This window comes from Myodes glareolus, chromosome 13 (assembly GCF_982192425.1).
Source record: "Myodes glareolus chromosome 13, mMyoGla1.1, whole genome shotgun sequence".
In the NCBI taxonomy this organism is placed as follows: Eukaryota; Metazoa; Chordata; class Mammalia; order Rodentia; family Cricetidae; genus Myodes; species Myodes glareolus.
Window position 1 is genome coordinate 14,967,964 of NC_142038.1, and position 22,919 is coordinate 14,990,882.

General features: G+C 43.0%; 1 pseudogene; it reads right to left on the reverse strand.

The window, feature by feature from the left end:
* Nucleotides 1–22,919, reverse strand: part of LOC148119957 (uncharacterized) — a 53,351-nt pseudogene that overhangs the window by 25,556 nt on the left and 4,876 nt on the right.

Sequence of the window (22,919 nt, forward strand, 5' to 3'; positions counted from 1 at the left end):
CCCTCATTTTTGTATGCTCCTGGAATTAATTGTCTAGTACATTGAATATATTAAACTTCTTCCAGAAGCAGCAAGAGCTAACTAGTGTCTGGGGTGCACTGAGCCATTGGAGTGGTGTTGACAACTGAAATGTCACAACTTGCTCTCTTAGGAGCTAATACTCTAGAAATGTGGGGATTAGTAGCTTTATGATTCTCCTTGTCTATAAGGAATAGATTGATTCCTATTGTGGTATACATTTGCCTTGCTTGTGTACATATCCTAGACAGCTGTTACTTTCCCTTTTCCATAGCCCAGCAGATGGGTTTTATATGACTTCAGTTTCCTTTATTGAATCTGTGTGGAGATCAAAGAGGGACTCTATTCACTCTGTGTAGTGGGAGGCTGCTTATTTGTTCCTGACTGCTCAGCCCCGAAATAATCACACAGAAACTGTATTAATTAAATCACTGCTTGGCCCATTAGCTCTAGCTTCTTATTGGCTAACGTTTACATCTTAATTTAACTCATTTCTATTATTTTATATTTACCATGAGGCTCATGGCCTACCGGCAAAGTTTCAGTGTGCAGGCTCTGGCTGTGGCTACAGAGCATCTTCTTGACTCCGCCTTCTTTTTCCCAGCATTCAGTTTAGTTTTCCCCACCTAGCTCTACTCTATCCTATCACAGGCTAAGGTAGATTCTTTATTCATTAACCAATGACAAGAAAACATATTCACAGCATACATCACCTCCCACATCAACTTTGTGGCTTTTCTCAAAGTCAAAACCATTTGTGTGTGTGTGTACACATGCATGTGTGTCCTCGGGCAGTTGTCACAACCATTCTCTGTGTGTGTGAGCCCTTGGGCATCTGTCTGCTTTTCTGGGGCCAGGGCAGAGGCCTGAGCTGCTGTCTGTTTGCTGTAATTCTGGGCTGGAGGCCAAGCCCTAGCTTTTTTCACAACTTGATGAGTGGCTTAGGCAAACTGGGCCTGTTCGATAATTGTCAGGCTCTTTGAGTCAGAGACCTGTAGCCTGTGGCAGCTAGGATGGGGAACTCCTATGTAGCCTGGCTCCTAGTGGGTGTTACAATGAAACCCAGTCTTTGACAAGGTTTGCCAGATCCAGAAACATAAACCAGTCATATGATGTATCCCATAAGCTTAGAGGAGGTCTCTTTCTTGTGTTTCATAAAAGTGTTGCTTCAATGTATGTCAAGATTTCTGACGACCTTTAAGTTCAACCCCCAAGCCCTGCCTGGCTGTCATAGCCCTCATAGTCATTGTACTCACACGGAATTGAAATATGTACACAAGTGTGTGTTGGAGTCGCTAAAGGGTGAGGGGTCTCTTTCCACAAACATATTAGGCATGGGCTTGCCTGATTCACTCTCTCTGTTTAAAAAAATATATCTATTAATATGCTGTTTAAGTGTCTTGCCTGCATGTATATCTATGCCCTGCATGCATGTTTATGCCCTTCATGTATATTTATGCCCTGCATATATGCAGTGCTGGCGGCAGAAGTCAGAAGAGTTACCTGATTCTTACATATCTCTATGTAGGCATGGAGAACTAGCGTATTTTTGTATGAGAGCAAACTATACTTACCACAAAGCACATCATCCTCCCACTCTGATGTGTATGTGGCAGTAAACACATTCACACCGCTACAAACCGTCCTCACCTTTCACCTCCAGAATGCTCACCTCCCCAAAACGAAACTCTAAACTCACTAAACAGAAACTCACCATTCTCCTCACTTCCTGCCCCAGCAGTTTCCATTCTATCAACACTTTCCTTTCCTTTCCTGTGAATTGACTATTCCAGGTCAATTACCCCATACAAAAAGAGTTTTACTACATTTTCCTTCTGTGTCTGGTTTAATTATTTATTTAAAATCAGTGCAATCATTTTAGTAACCATGTTAGCAGTTTTACAGTTATTTTGAATTTTGAGACAGAGTCTGAGTGTGTAGCCCATGCTGGCTTTGAACTGGAGATTCTCCCACCTCAGTCTCCCAGTGTGACACCATGCCCAGCTTTCTAGACTGGTGTACAACTCATTTTGCTAAGCGGAATCTTTTCTCACATCTTTTGCGCTGCTTTATAACTCATGGACTAGGTTTAAGTGATGTCAGAGTTTGAGGGGCTTCCTAACCACCACTGCTTCCTTAGACTCTTTTACATGGAATCTAATTACCCTAGACATATTTACATCCCTTGTACCGAAATCTTTAGGGGACAGAAAGAGTGTAAGAGCCAGAAGATAAAAGAGTTTGTTGTAGGAGTACATCTCCCAGTGACGTCAGAAGGACACCTGTAAAGTCTCGCCAAGGTGATGACAGCTTAAGCATGGGCTGAACAAAGACAATAACAGCAGACAATTTAATACCAACAGGAAAAAGCCCCAATGGGCTCTCAACTCTATCAAGAGCTACAGGCAAGCAAGGATTGTTGAGAGCTGTAGAAATAGTCTTTCTCAGGGAAGAGTATATCGATTAGTTATCTAATACCAAATGGCCATCCCTGAAAACATCTGTGAGTAACATTATACATGTTGGGCCCGTTATATTCAGGAATATATGTATATGCATACATATACACATGTATAACAACAATTAGTTTAAAAAGAGGTCATGAATTTGAAAGAGAACAAGGATGGATATATGGGAAGGTTCAGATGGAGGAAAATGAAGGGAGAAATGTTTTAATTGTGTTATAATCTCAGAAATAAAAACTATATTGAGATAAAAAAGTTACTTATCTGACATAGTGGCACCATCAGAGTGAAAACCCCTCTTGATCCAGGTCGAATGGTGAGGGTAATGAGGAAGAGACCTGGGCCAGGAAGCTCTGAGGGGCTCAGGTTGGGTCTCCAGAGTCTTAGACACAACCCTCTTGTGTGATTCTGGTCTGGGAGTTCAAGTCCATTTATCAAATTCTCAGGAAATCGGCGGTGTCTATTATAAAGTTATACACCATGTTAGAAAGAGAAATCCTACTTTCTGCTTTGTTTTCAGTAGAAATGGAATGAGACAGAATAAAAAAAACGGAGAGAGTAGAAACAGAAGGAATAGAAATAGGGAAAATAGCAACACAATGGAATGCTCTCTCTTACCTGTGGTTCCGAGCTTTCAGATCCTTGGGTGTGAGCATACAGCATGGAGTCATCACACCAGAATAGAAAGGGACCATCGGTGTGTGTGTGTGTGTGTGTGTGTGTGTGTGTGTGTGTGTGTGAGAGAGAGAGAGAGAGAGAGAGAGAGAGAGAGAGAGATCGAGTGTGTGTGTGTGAGTGTGAGTATGTGAATGAATGTGGTGTGTGTGTGAGTGTGCGTGAGTGTGAGTGTGTGTATGTATGTTGTGTGTGTGTGTGAGAGAGAGAGAGAGTGAGAGAGAGAGTGATTGTGTGAGTGTGTGTGGTGTGTGAGCGTGTGTATGTGTGTGAGTGTGTGTGTGTGTGTGTGGTGACAGATGAATAGTAGGGTACAGGTGATATGAACTGGGAAACGGAAAAACGGGGAATCCGGGGAGGGAAGAAAAAGAAGCACAAAAGGAGGGGGCCAAATAAAGCCTCAAGCAAACATATAATTTTATATTTAGCTAAAATTATATAGAGTACATATAATATATATGAAAGGAAGGTATGCCACCTCGGCTGACAATGCTGCTCATAAAGACTGTAGACTAACACAAATCTCTCTGTCAGGCATGAGAAAGATCCTTTAGAATGAATGGTTGGTCAGGGTGATTCAAATGACTTCCAAAATAATATAGACTATTTAAAATTATTTCTTTTACTTTTTAGATTTCTTATATAATCACATTTCTTCTTCCCTTTCTTTCCTCCAAACCCTCCCATTTACATTCTTGCTTTTTAAAAAAAAACATGTCCTTTTTTTATTAATTGTGTTACATACATACACGCATATACATGCCTATTCCTACATACATAACCACAACCTTCTCAGTCTGTACAATACTGCTCATGTGTACGTTTTCAGGGTGGCTCATTTGGTACTGGATAATCGATTGGTGCGCTCTTCACTGGGAAAGACTATTTCTTCCACTCTCAACATTTCTTAGTTGCCTGTAATTTTCTGTGTAGGGCTGAGGCCTGGTGGGCTTTCCACTGTTCACTGTGTTGTCCCTGTTCAGTTAATATTTGGGTGGTCATGTTGGTAAGATTTTATTGGTATAGTTTCCAATATTTCTAGGAGACACAATCTCAAAGCAAGCTAACTCCTGATCCTCTGGCTCTTAAAAACCTTTATCCTCCTTTCCTAAGTGTTCCCCGAGCCTTAGGTATAGGAGCTATATTGTAGATGTAGCCTTGGGAGTGAGATCCTTAATTCAGCATCTTTCTTGGCTTTGGTTTTCTGTATGTTACAAAGGGAAGTTTTTTTGATGAGTGGTGCGGACTACACTTACCTATGGGTATAAGGACAACTATTTAGGATGCAGTTAGTAATTACGTTGGCTTAGTAAAGTGGTGGTGGTTGGTTCTCCTCCAAGATCTATGACTTCATTAGCCTTGGGTAATGATAGTTGGCTAGGTTTCTGATACCATGCATGATTTCCCTCTAGCTGAGAAGGTCTAAAGTCCAAATAGAGAATTGTTGGTTACTGTTATTGTATGCCTGCCACTCCTGCACCCTTAGAATTGCTATGACGTGCTGCTGCTGGTTTATAGGCATCATAACTGGAAAGGGCTGTTGGCTGCTTCCCCCTTTGGAAACTTGCATCATGTATTCTGGTACCATGAAAACTAGTCCAGTGAGGAGACTTTCAGGTTAGTTCCAGCGTAGGGGGCCTCTTTGTTCTGAGCCTGAAGTTTATAGTGTCTTCAGCAATAGAGATTTATTTTCTACCAGTATAAGGGGCTGGGGTGGAGGAGAGGAAAACCAGGGGCAATAGCTAAAGCCTGAAGTATTTTGGGAGTCTTTGGTACAACCCTTACCAACAACTCAAAAGAGGACTTTTCAGGTTTGGTTTTAGGGTTTTTGTTAGATGGTCTTTGACTCTTGGAGGGAGCAGTGTCAGCTCAGATGGCACAGTTTTATTTTCTATCTCTCTGCTTGTATTCATACACTGACTTACGTGTTTTCTAGGCATTTTAGGTAAATAGTTAATAGTATGATTCCTTCTGACTTTTCCAAACATTCTTACTGTTATTTTACCCTTTTCCCCGTTCTTCTAATTTATCTCCCCTCCCCCCTAATGAGAGCCCTCTACGTCTCCATTCTTCCTCTCAGATCAGTTGTCCCGTGCGAGTCCCACCTCTAGTGCTCCCTGTACTCTGGCAATGGCACCTTTTAACTTTCCTGGTTTCTACACTCATTCCAGGATGTGTAGTCACATCTAAAGATTTAGAGATAGAGGCCTCTGATGAGAGAGAACATGCCACATTTGTCTTTCTGGGTCTGGCTTACCTCACTCAATACAGTCTTTTCTAGTTCCATCCATTTCCTGGGCTAGACCCAGGAGAAGGATGTATAGAATCGGAATATAACCCATTGATGTAGCCCTTGCTTGCTTTTCAGGAGGATAATTCCTTATTCTACTGAATACTGAAGACATGGCACCCTTAGGACAAAGGATTCAATGCAGTAATTTTCAAGTTAGTTGAGCTGGATCTGACCTGAAAGTCTCCTTCCTGCCTTCGAGCTTCCATGATCCCAGAAAACACTATGGACGATGTTAAGGGAGACAAGCAGTTAACAGTCCCACTCCACTGCGACTTGTATGAACCACAACAAAGGTCAGCACAGCAAGAGGTCAGGAAAGGTGCCACAAACGGCACTCTGTCTTGGTGGTAACCAAGAGCTGCCTAAGTAGCTTTAAAGCCTACTCAACAGGGAAGAAATCATATCTCATACTAGAAACCTAGCCAATTTCCTGGAACAAGTGGCATAACCATTCATAACCATCCTCGCGCTGAATAGGCATATGGCAGAAAAGGGGTAAACCGGATCTCTCATTTCTTCTTATAATAACATTAATTAATCTTGAGAGCTCTGTCTTCATTAATTATCCCCTGACAGCTCTGCTTCCAGGGTTTCAATATAGGGTTGGGATTATTGAATATCCAGATTGAGTATTCTCAACTGAATACTCAATCTGGATATTTAAGGGGATTCAGTCCATTGTAACCATTTTGCTCTTAGCCAAACAAGACTCAGCAGTTCCTGAATACATTTGGTCCCATCTCCAGAGCTTTCTGTAGGCTTTGTTCCTTCCTGGATGGACTGCCACTCCTCCGTCTTCTTTGACTTTGAAGTCAACTTCTCCATGAATTTCTCTGAACATTTCCATCTTGTTCCTATGGCTTTACTTGAGTTATAAGATTTACGAAACAAAACGCTGCTTTGCCAAATTTGTTATCTGAAAGTGTGGTCTTCTCTGCTCCTTTGTCATTTTCTTGAAGATGAGAGCTGCATCTTTTCTTTTAAAATCTTGATGTGTCTAACATCATGGGATCAGGGCTTGGTTGCTCCAAGCTTCATTCTGGAAAGTGTCTGGTCACTTTCATAGATTCACAGAGGTGTGACCCACTTGTATTTTCTGACTCAGTCTTCTAGTGTCTGGGAGTACAGGGTAGGGGCAGCTGGATCCCAAGGCACATTGCGTTTATAGCCGTACCTCTATCTAAACTTGTGTCTTTTTATGTACTTGTAGACAACATGTAACATGAAGCCTTAACAAGACCTTGACACATTTCACCTCCAAGGGTGACAACGCAGTAATTTTTATTTTTGTTTTGAATATTTAAATCTTTGCTATTTTAAACCATGAAATGTATCTTTCTGACGTAACGAAATCAATGAGCTTCAGGTACTTCTGCTCTGATTTCTTCTTCTCCCCATGAAACCGCCAGCAACTCCTGTTTCTAGGGCTACATGGCTCACAGCAAGTGTCTGGGGAAGGAGTCATTCATTCTGTCTGCATTTCCTAGGAATATCAAGAGTAAGCAGCCTTGGAGAAGGAGACTCATGCGTGAAGGATGCGTGAGTGAGGATGGTGAACGGGCCTTGTGATGGTTTGTTAGTTACGCTTACCATTGTTCCAGTGACAAAAATAGAACAGATAAAATTAGCTTAAAAAAAGAGACAGCTTACTTTGGCTCCCAGTTTGAGGGCATGATCCATCATGGTAAGGCAGGCACCACAGTAAGATCCTGAGACAAGCTGCCACATTGCTGTCATTGTTAGGAAAGGAAGACATTGAATGTTGGGGCTCACTCCACTTTCTCCATTTTATTCAGGCTGGGAACCCCAGCCAAAGAAATGGTACCATCCACATTCCAGATGAGTCTTACGTCCTGAGTTAAACCCTCTGGAAATACCCTTAGAGACACACCCAGAGATAAACTGATGATTAAGATCAAGTATCACAGACTGTGAGTAACTTCAGGAGTCCCTGAGTGTAGAGTGTTCACCCAACTCCGTGGGGAGGAAGCTCAGCAGTCTCTCACTTCCGGGCTGCTCTCTGGATATGCACCCCCACCCAGCCTTTAACCCTGTCGGGTAGAAGGTCTTATCTTCACAAAAGAGATTTGAGGCTTATGCAGAGAAGGCACACATGTTAGGAAAGTCCTTCTGTGAATTTCCCGTGGCAGAGCAAAGAGATGCTCAGTAGAGCTCGCTGGCAAGAAATGCTGGCATTGAGTGATACTGGGGAGTGGCCCCCAGATTCACCACTTGGCATGAGGATTGTTTTGATCTGAAGGCAAATGAGAAAAAGCAGATCCAAGAAAATCTCTTTGTCTCTCACTTCCATTTCCCTAAAAGAAGGACATAAAATTACACAGACATCCCTCTTCTCTTTCTTATTAGGTAGCATAGAAATTAACTGCTGGAGACAATGCTCAACCATGTCCACCCAGAGACGGTTCAGCCCAGAGAAGCCTACAAAGCACTCCTTACTAATGAGTCATTATCTTCCACCCCCTAACCCGTCATTTGCCTCTCTTAACTTGCTGCAAAGAGTGTGTTCATGTGTAAGATTTGCTGTGTTTTAGGTCTTGAATGTCCTTCAAAGCCCACATGTTAAAGGCTTGGTCAGTGAGTGTTAGCTTTGTTGGGAGATGAGCCTTAAGTGGGACCTAGCTGGAGAAAATTAGGTCACTGGAGACCATTCTCTTGAAGAGGATATTGCAGTCTCCATCCTCCATCCTCTCTCCTTGTTTCCTGGTCACTATGAGGTGGCCATATTTCCTCTACCACGTGTTTTCTTCGTGTAGTAATGTGCTGTGCGCAGGCTCAAAGCAACACGGTGTGACCATAGACTGAGGTCTTGGAAACTGTGAACCAAAACAAATACTTGGCCTTTAAATAGATTACCTTAGTATTTTGATTAATGAAAAGCTCATCAATACAGAATTTTTGTCAGGATAAAAAATGAACATATGTAATATGCCACTAAATGGATACATTCGAAAAAAATATTCCTTTTAGCTCCTTCTTCCTTTAAAGTTAGTCTACTTATAGAATGTTACTTTTTAAATGTGAATGAAAAAATATTGCAAAAATAAAGGAAAGGGCTTGACTGCTCGGTATGGTGGAAGAGAAAATTTAACATAGATAAAAGGGAGAATGTAGGTAGAGGCATGGCCAGAGACATCTGGGAGAGCCCAGATTGGACATGACCCAGCTTAGCTGAGCCGTTTGGGGAGAGGGGGCCAGGTGCAGTAGCCAGGAGGCCAAAGGTAAAAAAGGGGTGGGTGAGCTTAATATCTGGATTATACTAGAAAGAGCCTCTGGGGGAAGGAAAGCCCAGCCCCTGAGCAAGGAGAGTTCAGGGTAGAGGGCGGGGCATGCCAGCCACACCACACCCTGTAACAGATAGGAACTGAGGGATGCTGGGAGAAATGGGTGGCTAGGTCTACTTTGGTATATTAAATAAGCACCTCAGCTGTTTGTCCTGGGTTCGAAACCTCACAAGATGCATGCTAATTTTCCTACTAAGATCTGCTATGTGTGTTTATTGCAGAGACAGGGACATTCCTTCTCCCTACAGCTCACGTGGAAACTGTCTCAGCATTCTTTGACCACGGCGCTGAGTGAATCCTCTCTGGTGACTGTGCCTGAGGTGCTGTTGTCATTTTTACATTGCTTGTGTTCTTGACAGCTGCAGAAAAGGGACTGGGAAAGTGATAGATTGGTCTATGATGGTGTATCATTAAAGGAAGAAAGCCTTCAATTTCTGAGCATGGATGGCTCTTTCTAGGTTTCTAAGTGTGTGAACCTGGGAAGGAAAAGGCGAGAGTCAATCTCCACTCCCTCCTAAGAGGGTCGGGGCTCCTGGGGCTCTCTTCCATCTCCTCTGTATCAGCAGAGACGCTTTCTGGTACCGTGAGTAATAGGAAACACAACTAGAAGTGACAGGAGCCTAAAGACATTCATTATTTTATTTTAGCGGTATGAGGAGGCAGGTAGTTTCAGTTTGGTGCAGTGGCTCCACCGTGTCATTAAGATCCAAGGACACCATTTGCCCGTTTTCTCCTCCTCTGCATTTTAACAACCTCCCTTTATGATCACGAGTGCGCACAGCGTGATCTGGGCTATTGTTACAGCTTGGATATGCGATGTCCCCCACAGGCTCGTGTGTTCCAAGGTCCCCAGAGGGGGGTGTTATTTTGGGTGGTGGTGGGAACCTCAGGAGGTGAGGCCTCCTTGGAAGAAGCAGGTTATTGGAGGCATGCTCCAGAGAAATGGGCTTTGTCTCTCGCCTCTTTGTTGGCTTCTCTCAGCTTCTTTGCTCTCACGAAGTGTCACGGCCTCTGTCACATGCCCCAGTCCTGTGGTATTCTGTCTTACTCTAGGCCCAAAGTAATGAACACAACGTACCACGGCTCTGAACTGGGCCAAAAATCTTTCCTCCTGAAAGGATTCTTTTTTTTAAACAACAACGTTCTGACTGGTCCAGATACCAGTTGTTCACATCTCTCTACTAAGCAACAATGCCATGTTCAGACTGCTCCTTAGTCTGCATAGATTATATGTTCATTTCCAAGTGAAGGGAAGGCAGGAAGGTGGGAGTCGTCACGTTCGCTTCCGTAGTGGATGATGGGCTCTTTTGTGAGGATGAAGTATCAAAGAAGCATGGGGATGTATGTGTGCTTGCTGGGCAGCCCTGAGTATCAGCCATATTTCCTGGTGTCTGATTCTCCAAACACCAGCTCAGTGCCCTTGAGAGCATTGTCCTGAAAGCTCAGTAACTGTTACTGATCTTACTTTTGTCTCTATGCTGGAAGTTATTGCTGGAATACAAAGGCTCCTGGTCATAACTCACGGCAACCTACCATCTCTTGCTGTTATCTTCCCATTTTGCCCCATTGACTGAGTCTGAAGTATAGCTGTCAGTCTGTTGGGTGTCTGTCTGGTGGTTCTAATATGTGTTTTGTTCTTCTCAATTCCTCCCCAAAAATCTGTCCTCCTATTGCAGCTCCACCCCACCAGGTGGGACTCTTGCTGTCAGATGCATGCCTGGTTCCATGACCATGGTTTTAGGGACACCCAAGGAGGGTCTAACTGCCTTGTCTGGCTTCATTTTTACCCACTTACTCATGAGGATGGGAAACCACAACCCAGAACAGCAGCTCCCCTTTCTGTGAGTGTACCCTCAGGAGAACATTGCTGCTATTTTCCTCTTAGTGGACTGGCTTCCAGGAGAGCTTGTGTGCACTTACCCAGCTGGGGTTTGGATTCATCTATTGTAATTACATCTGCCAGATAAAACAGAAACCTGATGGTGATGACCCGAGGAAGACTTTTTTTTTTTTCTCATGCAAAAGGAAGTCTGTCAAGGAGGCAGCTTGAAAGTGATGCAATGTATCCACAATGGTATTTGGATGCAGACTTCATCTTTCCCCCGCATGGATGACAAGGAACTTTTGTCCTCTTGATTGCAAAATGGCTGTTTCATTTTGTCCCCAGCAGGAAGAAGAGAAAGATCAGTAAGAATTATAAAAATCCCTTTCCCTTTCTTTCACTCATTTTTCATCCCTCCCTCCCTCCCTCCCTCCCTCCCTCCCTCCCTCCCTCCCTCCCTCCCTCCCTCCCTCCTTCCCTTCCTGTCTTCAGGAAGCCTATTCTCATGAGATGAATATAACCACCACTGTCTCAGAGCACAGCAGTTATGGTGACTACAAAAGACCTGCACAGGTTGGGCCTTGAACTATTGATAACTTGATACAACCTAGCATCACCCTGGGAAGAGAGTCTCAGTGAGGGATCGTCCAGATAGCATTGGCCGGCGGGTACATCTGTGGAAGACTGCCTTGATTATGATAATTGATGTGAAAAGACCCAGCCTGAAAGTTTGTGGCATCACTCCCTGGTTTGGGGCCTAGACTGTCGAAGAGCAGAGAAAGCTAGCTAAGTACCACACGTGTGTGTACACATTCATTCTATCTGTTCTTGTCTGCTCACGTGACTGGTTGTTTCAGGTTCTTGCCTTGACTTCACCACAATTGTGGGCAGTGACCTGGAATTGGGAGCTAAAAGAAACCCTTTCTATGTAAGTTATTCTTTTGTCGAGTACTTTATAAAACAAAAGGAAGACAGGTTCACCAGCATTCTCTCATAGACAGAGATGCACTATATGACTCTGGAGATCCTTGAGGCTCAAGAGAGGCCTGCCTTTCTCCTCCCAGGGAGTTCAGTTTCCACCATGTAGAAACTGACTGGGGCAGTACTTTTCAGGGGTGTATGTAACATTAAGGCCGGCTAGCTTGTTGGCGCTTCTGTCCCGCCTGGTACCCCACAGCTGGCAAATCCCAAAGAAATTCACACAGAGTCTACATCAGGCCATAAACTGATTGACCCATTAGCTCAGTCTTCTCATTAACTAATTCTTACATCTTACGGTAACCCATAATTCTTGTCTGTGTTGGCCATGTGGCTCAGTACCTTTTCCAGCAGGGCAGGATACATCTTGCTTCTCTGTGGTCTGGGCAGGAATGGAGGAATGGGCTTCCTCCTTCCTAGCCTTTTCCTGTTCTCATTGCCCCGCCTCTACTTCCTGTCTGGTTGACCCGCCTATACTTCCTGCCTGGCCAATCAGCGTTTTATTAAAATACATGATTGACAGAATACAGATAATTCTCCCACACCAGGTGTAGCTGTCCTCCACTAGCCCGCAGGATTTCCCGGGAGTGTATCCTACATAGAGAGAATGCCTTGAAACTACACGAGCTCCCTACACTATGGGCTCATCTTTGCACAGCGAGCTGTGATCGAGCTCGCTGAAAGGCTTGGTAGGCCCTCCCTCCCCTCCCTTACTCTCCCCTCCCTTCTCTCTCTTTCATTTGTGGCACAAAACTTAAGTCCTTGATCTTTGTCAGACAGTACATAGAGCATGTAGAGACACAGGCAGGCATGGCCTCCTCCTCTGCTGAGCCAATGCCAAGTGTGGCCTCTGGGTGCCAGACAAGCATCGTGACTCTCCAGTGAGCACCGCCTGTCTAGAAGGAGGCAGGCACAGGTACCTGCTTTTGACCTGAAGGCCTTAAAGGGATCTTTGGAAATGCACTTGAACAGTTTCATCCCTTCATCCCTTCCCTTACACTGAAAGGGAAGGCAAAGGCCTAGCAAGGTTAACCTGAAAGGTTAAGACCATCTCCTCCAGGTGCTATTATTGCATGGGCATGGAATCCCGTCTCCCATGTTTCAGAAGACCAGAGAAGTTCTACAACCCGGATGCAGTGTCTTACAAATTTGCCACCAGCTCCCATTTCCATCATGGAGGTATCTTGCCGCTGACAGATGTTGGGGGCACCCCAGCTGGGAGTCAGGACTAAGGACTCTGTGGCAGGTGGCTTATAGGTCCACGTCTGTTTGTCAGCTCTTTGAAAAGCTTTTAGACTGCAGATAAGAGGGAAGCACATGATACCCAGTTATGAAAGGAAGAAGGTGTCTGCTGGGGGAACTCTGAGTTAATCGGAGATACCATTTTCCATTATTAATGAGCACTTACATTGATCTAGCATAGCATGCCTTTCAAATTGATAACATATACTTCATTTCATTTGATCTTTACAAGAATTTTACTGTGAAATCCATTTCATAGTTAAATATTTATGACTCTCTTATTACCGCCTAACAAGGACAATAAAATGCCCACGGACACGGAATGTTAATATCTCGGGAACACTAGCCCTCAAGTGTACTTTCCTTTCTGTTTGCTTTGTCATGCTCTTGTTTTTTTTCCTTTTGGGGAGCAGTGCTGGGCATTGAACCCAAGGTCTTGTGCATTCTTCTCCTACTGTCTAGTTCTACTCTCACCTTTAAACCCCTTTATTATTGCAGAGCGTTTCTACCTCTGATTATGTTTCCTGGATAGTCTGCTATAACTCGGTAGTTCATTTTGGTTTTGCCATTTGTTTTTTTCCCTCCATGGTACTAGAGACTGAACTCAGAACCTGGCATATCATATTCTTCTTAATTTCTTTTAGACAACTTTATTAAGTATAGTTGGCATATACAAAACCCATATATATTTCAAAGTGACAACTTGATCCGTTTTAACATATGTTCAGTCTGGGAGACCATCACTGTAGTCAAAAGAGTGAATATATTTGCTTCAGGTGGTATTAATTTTTTAAAGTGAGAGAAACCCAAGATAAGATTTTATGGGCATTTTGTGGTTTTTGGCTGTGCTTTTGGAAGTTCTCTTCCTGGTTCCTTAGCGCCTTGAGGTGGGTGGTTGGTTCTGGCCCCTTTAGCCTGTGATTCTGTCTCACAGGTTCTCGCTGCTCTCTCAGTGAGATCAGTCCATATCATGGGGATTGCTGAAAGAGCACAGCATATACTTGGAAGATCCAAGTCTTTGCCTCGCTCTGTTTCATATCTTGGCTTTGAACAACAGTGAGGACTCATCAGGCTGTTCAGAAAACCACCAGAACCCCTGCATGTAAGAGGATCTAGAGAGAGACCATTTTTATTTAGGCGCCGTGTTTCAATACGTGTACCTTCCTTCCTACTCCATCACAACTTTACAAAGAAACTTTCTGTAAACCACTTTAAGGCTTTTGAATTTTTCTACTTAAACATAAGAAAACGAGTTGAGAAGTGAGAGGGTGCTAGGAGGTGCGTAAGGAAATTATTATTATTGTTTTTTTTTTGAGAGAACTGTTGCCCTGCTCCCTCTCCTCTCTGTAGGTCCAGTGGGAACAGGTGGCTTGAAGGGGTATATTCGGAGAGCTTGTGTATGTCCCTGCAGTTGAGGACACAGACTTGAGGATGCCTGGGAAGACAAAGAGGTCTGGGGAATAGATAGCTTGCCTGAATACCCAGTAGTGTATCGTCAGCCCTCAGTATCCGTGAGTTTTGCACCAGTAGTTTCAATACTAGTGGACCTAAAATGTTGGGGGAAGATACATGTGTCCATCTAGACTTTTCTCATTTTTATTTACTGAAACCCAACTGCTGACATATTAAGTGGCATTAGGTATTGCGAGTGATCTGGAGATGGTGTGAAGCACCTTAGAGAGATGGTGTGAAGCGCCTTAGAGATGATGTGAAGCTCCTTAGAGATGGTGTGAAGCACCTTAGAGATGGTGTGAAGCTCCTTAGAGATGGTGTGAAGCACCTTAGAGATGGCGTGAAGCACCTTAGAGAAATGGTGTGAAGCACCTTAGAGATGGTATGAATGAAACACATGGGGGCTGTGTTTTGCTGACTTTCAGATGCTTTGCCATATTCAAAAGGGACTGGGGCATCCGAGGATCTTGTTATGTTCAGGAACTTTTTTTATTATTTTCTTTCTTTTTTTATTTTTTTTATTCAAAGTTTATTAAATTATAAAAGTTTCCATTTCCGCCCCTCCTCCCAACACCCTCCCACTCCCCCCACTCCCTCTCCTCCTTCCTCTCCATCCCAAAGAGCAGTCAGGGTTTCCTGCCCTGTGGGAAGTTCAAGTTCCTCCCCCCTCCCTCCAGGTCCAGGAAGGTGAGTATCCAAACAGACTGGATCCCAAAAATCCAGTATATGCAGAGGAAACAAGTCCCAGTGTCATAGTCAATGGCTTTTCAGAAAGGCTCTGGGCCAGCCACATTCAGAGAATCCGGCCACATTCAGAGAATCTGGTTGGATCACCTCCTCGTTCAGTCACGGTCCAACTGGCTTTGGTGAACGCTCATTAGATCAGTCCCCTTGTATCAGTGGGTGATGGCACCCCTCGCGGGCTGATTTCCTTTTTCATTTTCTTCGTCCTTCTGCTCCTCATTTGGACCTTGGGGGGCTCAGTCCGGTGTTCCAATGTGGGTCTCTGTCTCTATCTCCATCCATTGCCAGATGAGGGTTCTATGGTGAAATGCAAAATATTCATCAGTATGGTTGTGGACCAAGGCCGGTTCAGGCACCCTCTCCTCTGTCCAGAGAACAATCTGGGGATCTCTCCTTGGACCTGGGATTCCCTTTATAATCAAGTCTCTTGTAAACCCTAAAATGACTCCCTTAGTTGAGATATATACTTCCCTGATCCCATATCCATCCTTCCTCTTCCCCCCCCCATCCCAGTCCCCCGAGCTTTCCCCATTCCTCCCCTACTCCCTTCTCTCTAACCCTCTCCCCTTCCAACAACTCCCCCACCCCCCCATGCACCCGAGGTTACCTGGCACTCTTGTCTATTTCCAATCTCCAGGCGGATAACTACATGATTTTCTTCAGGTTCACTTTCTTATTTAGCTTCTCTAGGATCATGAATAATAGGCTCAAAGACCTTTAATTATGGCTAGAATCCACTTATGAGTGAATACATACCATATTCCTCTTTTTGGGTTGTTCAGGAACTTTTTAAACTCAGCCCCATTGATCCTGAGGGATGACTACACCTAAGGTTCCTGGGGATGAGTAGTTGGCCTTAAAGCAAGATTAGTTTTCTTTAGAATTTAAGGCAAGGCCTTTTCTGTGGGAGCATGGCTAATCAGAGGTCCTGAACTGTAGTCTCCGGGGAGCCCAAGACAGCACCCAGGGGAGTTTTACTCCAAATATCTTCCCATCAGGACAGGAGAGATGATGTGACTGGTCACAAATCAACTTCCCTGCCTCCCGCCACTTCCTCTTTTCCTGACTGTTTGTCAGTCTGCTAGACCAAGCAAAGTCTTCATGTACCTGTCAAGGTTTTAGAAAAGTTGCTCAGGAGTTCTCTTGTGTAACTTCTGCCTTGAGAGATGGTACCCAAGAGTGAACAGAGAAGTCTTCAGATCTACCATGTTTTCATATATGAACAGGCGAAATTTATCCCTACATATTAAAAGAAAAATGAAAAACACAATAGAATTGCGTTCTAATTACATATGTTTATCCTAGAAGTAATATTCCTAAACTGTGAAATATTTTATCAATCCGGATGATTGTGGTTGATGCATCTTGAACTACCTCTCCTAAACACCAGGGATGTGGTTCTGTACCAAAGCCACACTGAATTAATTGAGTGACGTTTGGAGCACAGATTGCTGGTATCAGAGTACAGGGATCTGGATTCAGTGTCTGGAATGGGAAGCCAAGAATCTGCACCTTGAGCACATTCCCAAGCAGTAGTGGGGCTGCTGGCTTGAGGACCCCCCCCCCCACTCAAAGAAGACCATTGCCAAAGGTTCTGCTTCTTAACCTCCCCTACCCTTGGGATGACCTTGGGATATTTAATAACTCCTGATGTTTGCATTCCCCTCAGGTACCTGATTTGATTAATATGACGATCATTATGGATTGAACACTCTCCAAAGTATCAGGGAGAAGTTCTTTTTTTTTTATGAGAAAGTAATTTTATTAAATTATAAAAGTTTCCATTTCCGCCCCTCCTCCCAACACCCTCCCACTCCTCCCACTCCCTCTCCTCCCAGGGAGAAGTTCTTGCTTCAAGCCTGACTTTTCCTAATTCAGGACTGGCACTTTGACTTTTTGTCTTGCATATTTACAGCATTATTTGAAATTTTTAATGGCAAATGCACATAACAAGCAAATGTGACTCCTTGCCATTAATCGAATCCATCTTAATATGTACCACTACTGCCTAAACTCCAAAGACTGGGGCTCATCACCTCGCATCCCTCCTCTTACCGTTTTCTTTACCTGTCTAATATGAGTGCAGACCACCTTGAATTTTACAAACTGTCTCATACTGTAGTGACTTATTTCAGTTTTACTATTATTTTTAAAAAGCCTTGCATTATGAATTGTGCTTCATAACCTCTAGGGTTTCTCTCGTAAAATACAAAAAAATCTTACCAATTCACTCTCTTTTCTGGTGTGTATATCCCAGATGTGTGTCTGTGGTTAAATGACACTTATTTGCGTGTTCCCATAAATCAACAGGAGCTACTATTAAGGGCTTGTAATGTCCCAGGTACTGAGAAGTACTTTTATTTCACATATCAGGACATTAAAGCCCCCAAGATGTCCAAATTAATAAATAAAAAGTTATTTAAGTAGTATTTATAGGTCCCCTTCTGTCCAGATGCCCCTTGACTAGGTACTGCTAGTTAACCAAGAGAAGGAATGCATTTAATTTTAAATAGGCCAGCAGCCTGCTTTCTATTTGTTGGGTCTTCCTAAACTCAATACAGAGACTTGTTTAATTTTTGATGACTTCATATATACATTTTTAAAAACACACGATTGAGATATTCTTTTTTTGAAAGTAATTTTATTAAATTATAAAAGTTTCTATTTCTGCCCCTCTTCCCAACACCCTCCCACTCCCCCCACTCCCTCTCCTCCTCCCTCTTCGTCCCTTAGGGCAGTCAGGGTTTCCTGCCCTGTGGGAAGTTCAAGTTCCTCCCCCCTCCCTCCAGGTCCAGGAAGGTGAATATCCAAACAGACTGGATCCCAAAAATCCAGTATATGCAGAGGAAACAAGTCCCAGTGTCATAGTCAATGGCTTTTCAGAAAGACTTCGGGCCAGCCACATTCAGAGAATCCGGCCAAATTCAGAGAATCTGGTTAGATCACCTCCTCGTTCAGTCCCAGTCCAACTGGCCTTGGTAAACTCTCATTAGATCAGTCCCCTTGTATCAGTGGGTGATAGCATCCCTCGCAGTCCTTATTTCCTTTTTCATTTTCTTCGTCCTTCTGCTCCTCATTTGGACCTTGGGGGGCTCAGTCCGGTGCTCCAATGTGGGTCTCCGTCTGTATCGCCATCCTTCGCCAGATGAAGGATCTAAGGTGATAAGCAAAATATTCATCAGTGTGGTTATGGGCCAAGGCCGGTTCAGGCACCCTCTCCTCTGTCCAGAGAACAATCTGGGGATCTCTCCTTGGACCTGGGATCCCCTTTATAATCAAGTCTCCTGTAAGCCCTAAAATGATTCCCTTATTTGAAATATATTCTTCCCTGATCCCATATTCATCCTTCCTCCCTCCCCCCCATCCCGGTCCACCGAGCTTTCCCCATTCCTCCCCTACTCCCTTCTCTCTAATCCTCTCTCCTTCCAACAACCCTCCCCCCCCACCCATGCACCCGAGGTTACCTGGGACTCTTGTCTATTTCCTACATCCTGGCGGATAGCTAAATAATCTTCATCAGGTTCATCTTCTTATTTAGCTTCTCTAGGATCACGAATAATAGGCTCAAAGACCTTTAATTATGGTTAGAATCCACTTATGAGTGAATACATACCGTATTCCTCTTTTTGGGTCTGGCTTACCTCACTCAGTAAAGCGTTTTCTATTTCCATCCATTTGCATGCAAAATTCAAGATGTCATTGTTTTTTACCGCTGAGTAAAACTCTAATGTGTATATGTTCCACACCTTTTTAACCATTCTTCTATTGAGGGCCACCTAGGCTGTTTCCAGGTTCTGGCTATTACAAATAGTGCTGCTATGAACATAGTTGAACAAATGCTTTTGTAGTATGTTAGGGAATCTCTAGGGTATATTCCCAAGAGTGGAATTGCTGGGTCCTGAGGGAGGTTGACTCCCAGTTTCCTAAGAAACCGCCACACTGATTTCCACAATGGCTGCACAAGTTTGCATTCCCACCAACAATGGATGAGTGTTCCCCTCACCCCACATCCTCTCCAGCATAGGCTATCGTTGGTGTTTTTAACTTTAGCTATTCTGACAAGTGTAAGATGGTATCTCAAAGTGGTTTTGATTTGCATTTCCCTGATCGCTAAGGAGGTTGAGCATGACCTTAAGTGTCTTCTGGCCATTCGAAGTTCATCTGTTGTGAATTCTCTATTCAGTTCAGTACCCCATTTTTTAATTGGGTTAATTAGAGTTTTAGTGTCTAGTTTCTTGAGTTCTTTGTATATTTTGGAGATCAGACCTTTGTCTGATGAGGGGTTGGTGAAGATCTTCTCCCAGTCAGAAGGCAGCCTTTTTGTCTTACTGACAGTGTCCTTTGCTTTACAGAAGCTTCTCAGTTTCAGTAGATCCCATTTTTTCATTGTTTCTCTTATTGTCTGTGCTACTGGGGTCCTACTTAGGAAGAGGGCTCCTGTGCCTATATCTTGTAGACTACTTCCCACTTTCTCTTCTATCAGGTTCAAAGTGGACGGATTAATGTTGATGTCTTTAATCCATTTGGACTTGATTTTTGTGCATGGTGATAGATATGGATCTACTTTCATTCTTTTACAGGTTGACATCCAGTTATGCCAGCACCATTTGTTAAAGATGCTTTCCTTCTTCCATTGTATACCTTTAGCTCCCTTGTTGAAAATTAGGTGTTCATAGGTTTGTGGGTTAATATCTGGGTCTTCTATTCGATTCCATAGGTCGACTTCTCTGTTCTTATGCCAATACCAAGCTGTTTTCAATATTGTAGCTCTGTAATAGAGTTTGAAGTCAGGGATGGTAATGCCTCCTGAAGTTCTTTTATTGTATAAGATTGTTTTGGCTATCCTGGGTTTTTTGTTTTGCCATATAAACTTGATTATTGTTCTCTCAAGGTCTGTGAAGAAGTTTGATGGGATTTTGATGGGGATTGCATTGAATCTATAGATTGCTTTTGGTAGAATTGCCATTTTAACTATGTTGATTCTCCCAATCCAAGAGCAGGGGAGGTCTTTCCATTTTCTGGTATCCTCCTCAATTTCTTTCTTCAAAGACTTAAAGTTCTTGTCAAATAGTTCTTTCACTTCCTTGGTTAGAGTAACCCCAAGGTATTTTATGCTATTTGTGGCTATCATGAAAGGTGATGTTTCTCTGATTTCCCTCTCTGCTTCTTTATCCTTTGTGTATAGGAGGGCCACTGATTTTTTGGAGTTGATCTTGTATCCTGCCACGTTACTAAAGGTGTTTATCAGCTGTAGGAGTTCTTTGGTAGAGTTTTTGGGGTCACTTATGTATACTATCATATCGTCAGCAAATAACGAAAGTTTAACTTCATCCTTTCCAATACGAATCCCCTTGATCTCCTTATGTTGTCTTATTGCTATTGCTAGAACTTCAAGCACTATATTGAAGAGGTATGGAGAGAGTGGATAGCCTTGTCACATTCCTGATTTTAGTGGAAAGGCTTTGAGTTTCTCTCCATTCAGTTTGATGTTAGCTGTCGGCTTGATGTATATTGCTTTTATTATATTTAGGTATGATCCTTGTATCCCCAGTCTCTCCAACACCTTTATCATAAATGGGTGTTGAATTTTGTCAAATGCTTTTTCAGCATCCAGTGAGATGATCATATGTTTTTTTTCTTTCAGTTGATTTATATGATGGATTACATTGATAGATTTGCGTATGTTGAACCAGCCCTGCAACGATTGAGATATTCTTGCACAAAGGGATGACTTTTGGGAATGCGGTCACACAGTTTGTCTTTTCCAGGGTTCCATTCACATCATCATTACAAATACGGCGCTGGCAGCTAAGATTCCCTTTCTTTCTGAATCTGTTCACTCTGTAGATAGTCAACAAAGCTCCACTTTAACTTGACTCTCTTTGTATCTTACTGACTTGAAGAGACCCTGCACTCACGCCTATTTTGAACAATAATAGACTCTGGGCATTAAGCTTTTGTCCAGGTAGAAATCACATCCCCTTTCTTCTCTTTCAGGGCCACACCAGCAGTGGCTTTAACGTTTTTCACTTTGCTATTTCTTTGTATTTCTAAGTGATGCCCTTTCTCTATGGTTGTAACATTACTATGAACTTCAGTTTCTTCCTCTGCTTTCTACCCCCTTCCTTGCTCCCATCTCTGGTCTAGGACTGTGAGACCGTGCTTGCTGACCTAGGATCCCTTTTTCCATTGGGCATTCTTCCTCTTATTTTCTTTGTCGTTTTCTTCCTCTGTGGAGTCATTTAGACAAAGTTGACGTTTCCTGTGCTGATGTGGGGTTCCCCTCTGTATGCTGTGAATATAATTGGTTAATAAAAGAACTGCTTTGGGTCTATAGCAGAGCTATAGGGCAACAGAGCTAGGCAGGAAAAACTAAGTTAAATGGGTACCAACATGCCCAGTGTTACAGATGCGCACCACCATGCTGGGTGGTACAGATGCCCACCACCATACCGGGTGTTACAGATATGTACCACCATTCCGGGTGTTACAGATGCACACCACCATGCCTGGCTTTACATGGGCTCTTGCAATTTGACCTCAGGTTCTCAATGTTGTGTGGCAAGTGCTTTACCCACTGAGTCATCTCCCTAGCCCTTGGACATCAATTTATTCTTTAACATGGGATCTCATTATGTTTGATTGGTGGCTCCAAATTCCTGGGCTCAAGGGGTCCTTCTTCAGCATACTGAATACTTGGGACTGTGGGTGAGCATGGGATGTCAGGATCCAAGTACTGGTGTGTTAAAAAATTGTCCACAGTGGTGCTTTGTAAACTTTGATATGCATTGGGATCATAGAGTGATTCTATGGGTCTCAGGGGCCTCATATTCTGCATTTTAAAATTTATTTTGTACATATGGTGTGAGGAGATGTGTGCACGTGTATGCATGAGTTGTAATGAGAGGTCAAATTTGAGTGTCTTCTGCATTTCTAGCACGTTTGCAGACAATATTAATGTTTCTTGTCAACAGACTACCTTTGAAGCAGCCAGGATCTGGGATGTCCTGTAGGATCCTTCTGGCTTGTCAGTCACTGACTTCCCTTAGTTACTTTGTCCTGGATGTACTGATTTCTTGATCTCGAACTTATTGCTTCTGATTTTCCCATACCTTTCTCTCATACCCAATAAGAGTTCTTTCTATTTTAGTGCAAGCACTGGTAATAAAAATGCATTGAGTCAGTTCAAGAGGGAGAGCATTTCATATTCTTTTTTAAAGCAAGCAAATGCTCTGGTAGAATGATACTATTTCTTAAAAATGTTTGTAAGTAAATTCGTAAGAAATCAGAGAAATGTATTTTCCATAGAAGTAAGGAAAACATGGTTTTTTTAATCTAACAAACAGAACTCATTGACCGTTATGCAGCATATCAAGGAAGTGACATTCAGATATAAGAAATTAAGAAGACTTTATAATAATGATAATTATAGCAATAATGATCATTAAATAAGATTTATTAAGCACTTGCTCTCAGGGCATTGCTTCTAACACTGAATATAATATCTTCCTCTGTCCTAGAATTATTAGTAATTACTATTTATCATTCCTATTTTGTAGGAGAAAAAAATTATTTAGAGGCTAGATCTATCCACTGAGACTGATGAAAAGAACAATAGCTCACTGAAGGCAGCCATCAAGGACAGAGGCTTCTCCCAGCTTGTACAATCCACAGACTTTCCATGGTATTTGTAAACATTAAAATCTCAAGGAAATATTTTCGAGACATCTGACTTCCTTTCCCCACCATTTTCTTTTATAATATAACACAATCACATCATTACCCCCTCCCTTTTCTCCCTCCAAAGCACCCCGTACATCCCAACTTGCTCACTTTCAAATTTATGACTTGATGAATTTTAATTGTTGCCACACACATATGTGTATATATTTAAACACATATATTTTCAAGCATAACTGGCTCAGTCT